Genomic DNA, 9,930 nt, shown 5'->3' with positions numbered 1-9,930 from the left:
CATTTAACATTGTGCACTTTAAAATGTTACTAAAAGGGAAGATCTCATGTAGCATTCTTACCACATAGACACAAACACACACCTATGTGCATGGACACACACAGGCACACACACACAAACAATCATAAGGACATGGGGAACTTTTTGGAGATATTGGATAGGTTTATTTCCTTGATTTTGGTGATAGCTTCACAGGTCTATGCATATGTCCAAACTCATCAAATTGTATACATTAATTATGTACAGTTTTGTCCTATATCATCTGTATTAGTCTGTTTTCACGCTGCTATAAAGAACTATCTGATACTGGGTATTTATGAATAAAAAAAGTTTTAATTGATTCACGTTTCCACAGGTTTAACAGGAAGCGTGGCTGGAAAGCCTCAGGAAACTTACAATCGTGGTGGAAGGCAAAGGAGAAGCAAGCACATATTACCATGGTGGAGCAGAAGAGAGAGAACAATCAAGGGGGGAACTGCCACACACTTTTAAACCATCAGATCTCATGAGAACTCACTCACTATCATGAGAACAGCATGGGGGAAATCCTCTCCCATCATCTAATCTCCTCCCTTCAGGTCCCTTCCCTGACACGTGGGGAGTACAATTTGACATGAGATTTGGATGGGGACACAGACACAAATCATATCATCCCACTCCTTGCCCTTCACAAATCTCATGCCCTTCTCACATTTCAAAACCGATCATGCCTTCTCAACAGTCCCCCAGAGTCTTAACTCATTCCAGCGTTAACTGAAAAGTCCAAGTCCAAAGTCTCATCTGAGACAAGGAAAGTCCTTTCCGCCTATGATTCTGTAAAATAAAAAACAAGTCAATTACTTCCAAGATACAATGGGGATATAGGCATTGGGTAAATGTTCCCATTCCACATGTGAGAAATTGGCCAAAACAAAGGGGCAACAGGCTCCATGCAAGTCTGAAACCCGGCAGGGCAGTCATTAAGTCTTAAAGCTCCAAAACAATCTCCTTTGACTCCACGTCTCATATCCAGCAATGCTGATGCAACAGTGGGGGGCTCCCAAGTTCTTGGGCAGCCACCAGAGTAGCTGGGACTACAGGTATGAGCCACCACACCGGGCCTTCCTAAAGATTAATAATCAATCTACGGCCTAAGCAATCCAAGCCATAAGCAGTGTCTGAAGATTAGGTAAAGATGCAATGTGCCTGCAGACGGACCCTAAGTCCATTTCTGCCACTTCAAAAGTTATTGCAGTGAGCTTCAGTTCTAGCCAGTGCTTTCCACACAAACCTGCAAATATGTCTTTTTTCTTAACTTTAGCTCTATGGAGAAAAGGTTGAAAGGCCCAAAATGACTGATGAACATGATATATAATGACAGCTGGCTCTTAAAGATTCTGTTAGTCCCTGATATTAGGAAATCCAAGTGAAAGGCCATGATTATGCTAAGGGTTGCCAGGATGCCCAGTAATATTTGAATTTCAAATAAATAACAAATAAGTTTAACATAACTATGTCATAAACATTGCACGGAACACACTTTCACTAGAAAAATATATCTTTAACTGAAATTCAAATTTAACTGGGCATCTTGTATTTTTATTTGCTAATTCTGGTAACCAATATATCTTACACGAACTCTTGCAAAAGTGTCCAAAATGCATTTCTGATCACATATTTCAAGGACTGCTTCTTGCTTAAGGAGAGACCTCTGGTTGTCCTGGAATTTGAGGTGCTTGAAGGTCTGCTGTCAGCTCAACTTTGCATCTTCTTTCTCCGGGATGCCCCTCCCATACCATTTTTAGTCATGCAAAATCTCTTGTACTTTTGAGCAGGTCATATGTTTCTATGTTTCCCTATCTTTTCAAAGACTATCTTCATCACCTGCATGGCCATTGCTCACTTTTCTCTTTGTAGAAACAGTCTTCAAAATCTAGGTCAAATATCATACATCAATGATTCATTGGCTGGCTCTCCAAAAGCTCAAATAGTAATTTTTAAAAAAATAATAATAACCTCTGTCTTCTTGTCTATGAACAGAAATGCATCATCAATGCTGAGTCAGAAGGACTAAAAGATTAAGGTTTCAGAAACACTGGGAGATCTGGGAATGGGAAGTCCAGAAGAGTACCCATCAAAAGTTAGGGTGGCTGACCTGAAAGGTGGCCTGACCTCAGGTGGCTGACCTGAGGGTCTCAGACTAAAAGCACCAAAGCAGTTGGTTCTCATGAGCTCTCTGGGGATGGGGACTGTGAGAATCCCCATAACCGGTGGGAGCCCCTACCAGCTTATTCAAGCTACAGCCTTAGGCACATGGCCCTCAGGGCCATGCTGGCCAGCCACACAGCCCTGCAGATTGTTCCTGAGAATAATGACTGCTCTTTTCACACCTGGGGGAGTGCCTCTCATTGGTCCACTCAAAGGTGGAACTGCGGGTAGAAGGGATATTGGGCAATGCAGTTCCCAGCTTGTTTTTGGCACACAGAAAGGGTCGCGGCAGGGCCCGTCTATGGCATGGAATTTAGCACATCACCTTTGCTTCAAAGACATCATCTTGACTTTTGTAATTTTATTAACTGGATTTGCAGACTTACTTTGGATGGGGATGGCATCTTACGTATTCTTTGATTTGCAATTCCCAGCATGGTGCTTAGCAAATCTTCAATAAATGAACAAATAAATCAAAGTTAAAAGTATAGCAGAAGGCCTAGAGTCTATCCTCAGCTCCACATATTCTTATTATTTTGCCAAAATCGCTAATTACAAGCCTTCATATTTGCATCATTAAAACTATATAAACATCTCCATCCCACACACACATACTTTTTTTAAATTAACAGTTGTGAGTGATATCACTCTGTGAGTGATAGAGGTAGCTCTGTAGGCTGAAACAGCTGTTTACAAAAATAAGATCTCGTTTAAAAAACATGTTAATAATTTTAATTATACCACATTTAAGCAGCAGAAGGGGGATTTATTTTGCCCTCTGCATAATAGTTTCCTTTTGTACGATGCTACAGCCATTTCTTAGTAAATAAATGAATTAATTAAAAACTATTGCTTTAAAATTATGATTTATTGCTGCCACAGATGATTATAAAAGCCATGTACTCATGCTTCAAAGAGTAAACACAAGAGGAGTTTTCTCCTACTCTGACAATATGCCACATTTGGAAAAATCAAGATGAACAACTTAATAAACCTTTAAAAACTGTTGCCAACACTTTTGGTCACTGTCACTGTACAGGATTATTTGCAGGGCTTCTGAGGTACACTAATTATTTTCCTCTACTTTCATGCCACCGGTTACCTTGGCTTGCCTTCATTTACTGAATAAGGTAAACTGCTGTCATAAATGTTTATCATGATCTACGTTATACGCTACTTGTATAGTTGGCAGAGGACATTATCTCACAAGGGAGGTGGCCTGGGTATTAATATCAGTATTGGCTCAAAGAAGATGCTTTACCTTCCTTGCAGTTCTCAGCTGCTTTTTCGTCTTGAAAATAACCTCATTCAGATAATAAGGATTCTAATATTCTGTTCTGCTCAAAATTTTTATTAATGTATAAATTATAACTTTACATATTTTTTACCACTTGATAGAAAGATATAAAATGTGTTTTAATAGGGTCTGAAAAATCACAATTAGTGTTATTTCATAATTCATATTAATTGCAGAATCAGATTTCCCAGCAATAAACTAGTACTTGAAAGTGAATGAGGAGGTAACTTCAAGGAAATGATGAAATAAGAAGCCCCATCAATTGATTTCTCCATGGAAACAATCTTTAAACTGACAAGAAACTGACCAAATCAACTTTTTCAAAATTCTCAGATCCCATGGAAATCTCACAATACCAAGGAGTGTTTAGTGAAGAGGCTTCAAAGTCTCATTAAGATATAGTTATGTCCGTTTTGTTTACCTATCTAACTTTCCCTAATCCCTAGGCTCATGGCAGCGCCCCTCAGTCTGGAGTGGCTTTCCAGGAAGCATCTGATTAAAGAATTTAAGACATATAGTAGCTACTTGTAGAGCTCTGGAGCATGGGACCATACATGAGGCAAGCAACAGAGATTACCACAAGCCTGGGAAGAAGGAGGCTGAGAAGGAAGCTTCTTTGGGGAAATAGATACACTGAAGGGTTTCCAGATGTAACAGGAAATATGAAGTATACTATTTATGCTCAGGATTGGACATACATTCAGAAAAAATCTAAGAGTACTGTAGTATTGTAAGTCTAACACTGGGCTTCAGGTAAACAGAAAGTGAAGGCTAAGGCAGAGTCACACATGGCTCAACCTAAAGGACTACCTCAGCTCAGAGCCTGTCTTCAAAGATTGGGAGACTTTTTTTTTTTTCTTTTAGACTCCAAGCATTTCATCAACTCTCTGTCAAGTAACTGGCTAACTGATGAGATAATAGAATAGAAACTGTGGTGGCAATATATGAGAAGAAATATATTCTTTGCAAAAATAGTTTGGAAAAGTCACTAAACAAATAGATGACTGCAAACCTCAACAATACACAATAGCAAATTCTGAAGTGGAGGAAAGACTAATTTCTAGTATTACTACATTCAAAGTGCCAAATTTCAACCAAAAATTATAAGACTTATAAAAAAAATTGGAGGCTACACGTGATGGCTCATGCCTGTAATCCCAGCACTTTGGGAGGCTGAGGCAGATAGATCACTTGAGGTCAGTAGTTCCAGACCAGCCTGGCCAAAATGGTGAAACCCCACCTCTACTAAAAATACAATAATTAGCCAGGTGTGGTGGCACACACCTGTACTCCCAGCTACTCAGGAGGCTGAGGCAGGAGAATCACTTGAACCCAGGAGGCAGAGGTTGCAGTGAGTTAAGATTGTGCCACTGCACTCCAGCCTGGGCAACAGAGTGAGACTCCATCTCAAAAAAAAAAAAAAAAATGTATATATATAAATTATGGCTCATTCACAGGGAAAAAAAAGAAAATAAATTTACAGAAACTGTATCCAAGGAAACTCAGGCATTAAACTTACTAGACACTTTAAATCAACCATCTGAAATATGTGCAAACAGCAAGAAAAAACAATTAATAAAGAACTGAAGAAAACTAGGAGAATGATGTACAAACAAGTCAAGGATATCAATAAAGATATAGTATAAAAACAAACAAAATCGAAATTCAGATACTAAAAAGTATAATAACCAAAGTGAAAGATTCACCAGAAAGATTCAACAGCAGATTTGAGTAGACAGAAGAAATAATCAGTAAACTTAAAAATAGGACAATTGAGATAACTTACTGTGAAAAGAGGAAGCAAAGCAAGCAAGCCTCTGTAAGATAATTCATCGGTTCTTTTGGTCTCAGGCCGCCATTTTGTAACTTGCTCTTGTACACTGCCTTTATGACTTGAAAGAATTAGTGCATCTTCAAAATTCTGCTCTGTACCTAACAACAGAGCCTGAAAACATAAAAATTATAGTATGCTTTCTCTTTTTGTTTCTCTAAAGCCCTTCTATGAAGTAAGTAGGTCAAATCTTTTTCATCAAAGTTGAAATGGCTTTCCATGGGTCTAGATAAGACTAGAAACTGGACTCTCCAAATTTCTATTATAAACTCAAAATCTAAGTATTGCTTTGGACCTATCCACAGCAGCTTTGTGTTCAGAGGTAGAAACGACTTTGTCAAAGTGTTCTAGCAAGTACGATTGTTTTAAATAGAAAAGAATTTATTCTAATGCGTCATGATAAAGTGATTTAAAATTTACATTTTAGTATATTTCTGCTGAACTTGACTCTCTATGATTAAATTGTCTTTCTTATACAGCTTTGGGAATTTTACAAAATACAAGATTGTCAGTCCAGTTCTTTACAGTAAAAAACTTTGATGGGTAATTTCCATTCTCTTCTTTATTATCAGAAAGACATGATAATTATTATAATTGCTTCTTTTAACAATTTTAATAATAAGACAAATATTTTCAGTATTTAGTATGAGCTAGTTACTGTACCAATTCCAGGCAGGCATGGTTTTCTGCAGCTCTAGTGGGAACATATGGAGGAAAGTTAATTGAATTTATATATAAGGAAATTAAACTGAGTATCTTAAGAAATTTGCTCAAGTATATACAGTCAGAAGAATGACTGGTCTAAAAGGTGAAATTAGACCACCAAATCCCTGGGTCATGTTCTTTCTGTTAGGCTTAATAACTGCCAAAATGCAAGCCCTTAGTCTTTAATGAAGATTTTCTTCGCTGTATTAAACCTTATAGACATTACTGACATAGATGAAATTGTGTCTTCTCCCTGGGCAGAGAAACACTTTTAAGATGTTCCCTAAATAATAGATGAGCACAAGGCTAGATGCATAGCACTCAGACAGAAAGAGGAGACAAAGAACATTGCGGGCCAACTCTGTAATTGCACTTAAGTCATCTCATCAACTCCTCACAGCACATGACATTACAGCTGAGGAGACTAGGCTAGAGTTCCTACAGAGCTTACCAAAACCCCCAAGTTCATGCCTGTGTGTCCTCTTGTATGTGTGTGGCTTGGAAACAAAGATGTCCAGGGCAGGTGGGACATAGCAGGAGGAATCACATTTGATTCTAATCTTTTTCTACTATGCTTTTTAAATTTGTTACGATGAACAAATCAGAATTACTTTTAGAAAATCATGCGTTTTCTATTCTACCTCATTTCAAATTGACTAGTGAAGAGGAAGATCAGCGGTCATGTGATCTCTTTGAAGGGTCAAAATAACTGAATTGAACACAAATAAGCAGCAGTTATTTCAATAATTTCTCAAACACACTGGGCAAGGTTTGGGGTCTTTCATTCCAGTGTTTATTAACTGGTCATTAAAACAACAGAAAATACAAATGAATTAAACGAAATATCTCAAGCAAGCTCATTGAGAAAAGTTCTGTGTCATTGTATTCAGACCTCACATTTCAGCTATTTGATACAAGTTTTAAGAAGCAAGGAAATATTTAGAGAGAAATTTAAAATGTTTAACAACAATTTGTGGAAATGTAGCAATATCAAAAACTTAACTTAGGATTAGAAATTTATAATTATTTTCCTGACCATTAATTTTCACACTAACAACAGATAGTAAAAGACAGATCCTCACCAGCAAGCAGCTTAAGGTAGGATGGGAAGGGATGCACCAGAAATGGTGAATAATAATAGGAGAGAATTTTTAGATAAGTGAAGTAAACTGTGCCTCTTTCAACCTTCTCAAACTTTGTTGTGTTTTTAATGAAATTCCAAGAATCAACCCCTTCAATCATATTTCCATATAGTAATGTAACAAATGTTTTTAAAATTTACATAGCTTCTTCCCAAACTGCATTTCCAATTAGTAATTAAAATCAAATTATTTTATCTCTCCTAATACTTTATCTTCCACATGACTTTAAATATGAAAAATAAAAGCATAAAAATCTTATTTTTAAAAAGGAAAAATATTCTATAGATATTGAATATTTTCAATAGAAAAAGATCTTTACATTTAAAAAATAGAAGAAATCACAAAAGATAATAATTCTATACTTTAACACATAAAAGTTAAAAAGTAACATATAAACTTTCAGTTTCTAGTCTATTAAAATAGAAAGGAGCTTAGAAGCCACCACTCATACCCACACAACTAGAACAAAGCAGAACAAACTGAAAATCAATAATGTTTTTTAGATCCATCAGATAATAGAGGCCATAGGGCACTGCTGCCTGAAAAACTGGAGAGGCAGGTACCAAGAATCATAGCCTGCTGGGGCAGAGGCCCAGGAGCAGAGGCCCAGGAGCAGAGGCCCACAGCTGAGCTAATACTTGAACTGCAATTAGCAAATACTGGCGACCTAAAGTGGACTAGCTTGACAGTTAAAAACACCAAGGGATCGAATATTAGAGGGATCCACACGCTTTCTTGCGTTTTACCTCCAGGAGCTCCACCAGATTCTCAGAATTATTAGAGAAAAATTCCCTCAAGCTTCCAGCAGAGGGGAGGAAAAGTAACCATTTTGAAATAGGCTTAAAGAATTCTTTTTTCCTTAATAAAGTCCAGCCCACAGGCAAACTATTTCACTCAAGACCAGCTGACTTGGGTCTTATTGCCTTACCAATGTGGGGGAGTAAAAATATCCAACTCAACCCCTGCTAGCTTTTGACTTGAGAAAAGGAAAGGAAAATACTAAAATCTAGCCATTTCTAGGCTTCTTTTCCTACCTAAATGGAGGCTGAAGGGAGCTAGGAAGTAATTCTAAAGGTCACAGCCCAGAGGCACAGTCTCACTAAGAGACTAAGATTGAATGATGGTATTACAGGAGGCACCCCCCTCGCCACCTCCACATCAGTTAGCCTTCTGTATCATAACAGGGAATTACAGATAAAATGACCACAAGGTTCAAACCCTATATGAGGAAGATTCTCCAAGACAACGGAAAAGATAATCCAAAATACTAGAGAAAATGTTAGCTTCTGGCACCTAGAGCAAGAGAAAACAGTATACACACCTACAATTGAGCCAGATAAATGTAAACCTCACACTAAAGGCCTATTTATTTCAGTTCCTTTTACCTGATGCATTAGGTCTGGCTCTCAAAAAAAAAGTTACAAGGCATGAAAAAGGCAAAAATAAATTAAAAAGCAAAACAAACTAAACGAAAATAAAACAAAACCATAAATAAAAGCAAAAAACCTTAAAGACATAAAATATCAGAATCAGACTCAGATACATCAGGGATTATAAAACTATCAGTCCAGGAATGTAAATTAACTATGATTAAAATATGCTAAGGATGCTATTGGAAAAGTAATCAACAAGCAATAACAGATGGAAAAAGTAAGCAGAGAGATGGAAACTGTAAGAACAAATAAAAAAGAAAGGCTAGAGGTTGAAAAAAGAAAAACAAAAGTAACATAGACCTGAAGAAAGCCTTTGATGGGATCATCAGTAGACTGGACACAACTGGAGAAAAAAATAGTGAGCTTGAAACATGTCAACAGACACTTCTCAAACTTAATAAGCAAAAGAAAGAAAGACAAAAAGAAAGAAACAATAAGAAGACAGAGAACAGACTATCCCATAACCATTGGAAAATTACAGAAGGTATAATAGATCCAGAATGGGAATAGCAAAAGAAGAAAGAGAAAAAGAAACAGAAAAAATTAGTAGAATTAATAATGGCTTAAGTAATGGAGAATTTTCCAAAATTAATGACAGATACCAAATTATACATCTAGGAAACTCAAGGAAAACCAAGCAGGATAAAGCCTTTTTTAAAAAAAAAAAAGCATCTAAGCATATCATATTCGAACTGCAGAAAAAGAGAAAGAGAAAGTTTTGAAAGAAGCCACAGATGGGGAAATGCCTTACCCAGAGAAGAACAAGGAAACGTATTATGTTAGAATTCTTCTTGGAAATCATGTGAGCAGAAAGAGGCGTGGAGTAAAATATTTACACTATTGAAAGAAAAGACACCCACTTGAAATTCCATATCCAGTAAAATTATCCTTCAGAAATGAAGAAATAAAGATGTTTTCAGATAAAAATTGAGAGAATTTGTCACCAGAAGGCCTGCCTTTCATGATATGTTAAAATACGTTCTTCAGAGGAGGAAAATGATACAGGTTAGAAACTTGTATCTACATTAATAAAGAAAGAGCATTTTTTTAAAAATCAAGAAAGGGCCGGGTGTGGTGATTCATGCCTATAATCTCAGCACTTTGGGAGGCCAAGGCAGGCAGACTGGTTTGAGCTCAGGAGTTCAAGACCAGCCTGGGCAACATGGCAAAACCCTGTCTTTACAAAAATATAAAAATTGCCCTGGCATTGGTGGCTCGTGCCTATAGTCCCAGCTACTCAGGAGGCTGAGGCTGGAGAATCACTTGAGCCTGGGAAAGCAGAGGTTACAGTGAGCTGAGATTGTGAGATCGTGCCACCGCACTCCAGCCTGGGCA

The 9,930-nt window shown here is 37.3% G+C and overlaps 1 long non-coding RNA gene across 1 annotated transcript; it reads right to left on the bottom strand.

Annotated features, from left to right (window-relative positions):
• Nucleotides 1-316: 316 nt before the first annotated feature.
• On the bottom strand, nucleotides 317-9,573 carry LOC116809574 (uncharacterized). The gene is made up of 3 exons (XR_004369888.2): nucleotides 9,456-9,573; nucleotides 5,271-5,429; nucleotides 317-2,009 (listed from the first exon to the last, which is right to left on the bottom strand). It is a non-coding gene; the product is annotated as an uncharacterized LOC116809574 (long non-coding RNA).
• Between the last annotated feature and the right edge of the window lie 357 nt (nucleotides 9,574-9,930).

This window comes from Hylobates moloch, unplaced genomic scaffold (assembly GCF_009828535.3).
Source record: "Hylobates moloch isolate HMO894 unplaced genomic scaffold, HMol_V3 SCAFFOLD_1, whole genome shotgun sequence".
NCBI classification, from domain to species: domain Eukaryota; kingdom Metazoa; phylum Chordata; class Mammalia; order Primates; family Hylobatidae; genus Hylobates; species Hylobates moloch.
Note: the sequence above shows the minus strand (reverse complement) of the source record. Positions and strands in the feature narration are given on the sequence as shown.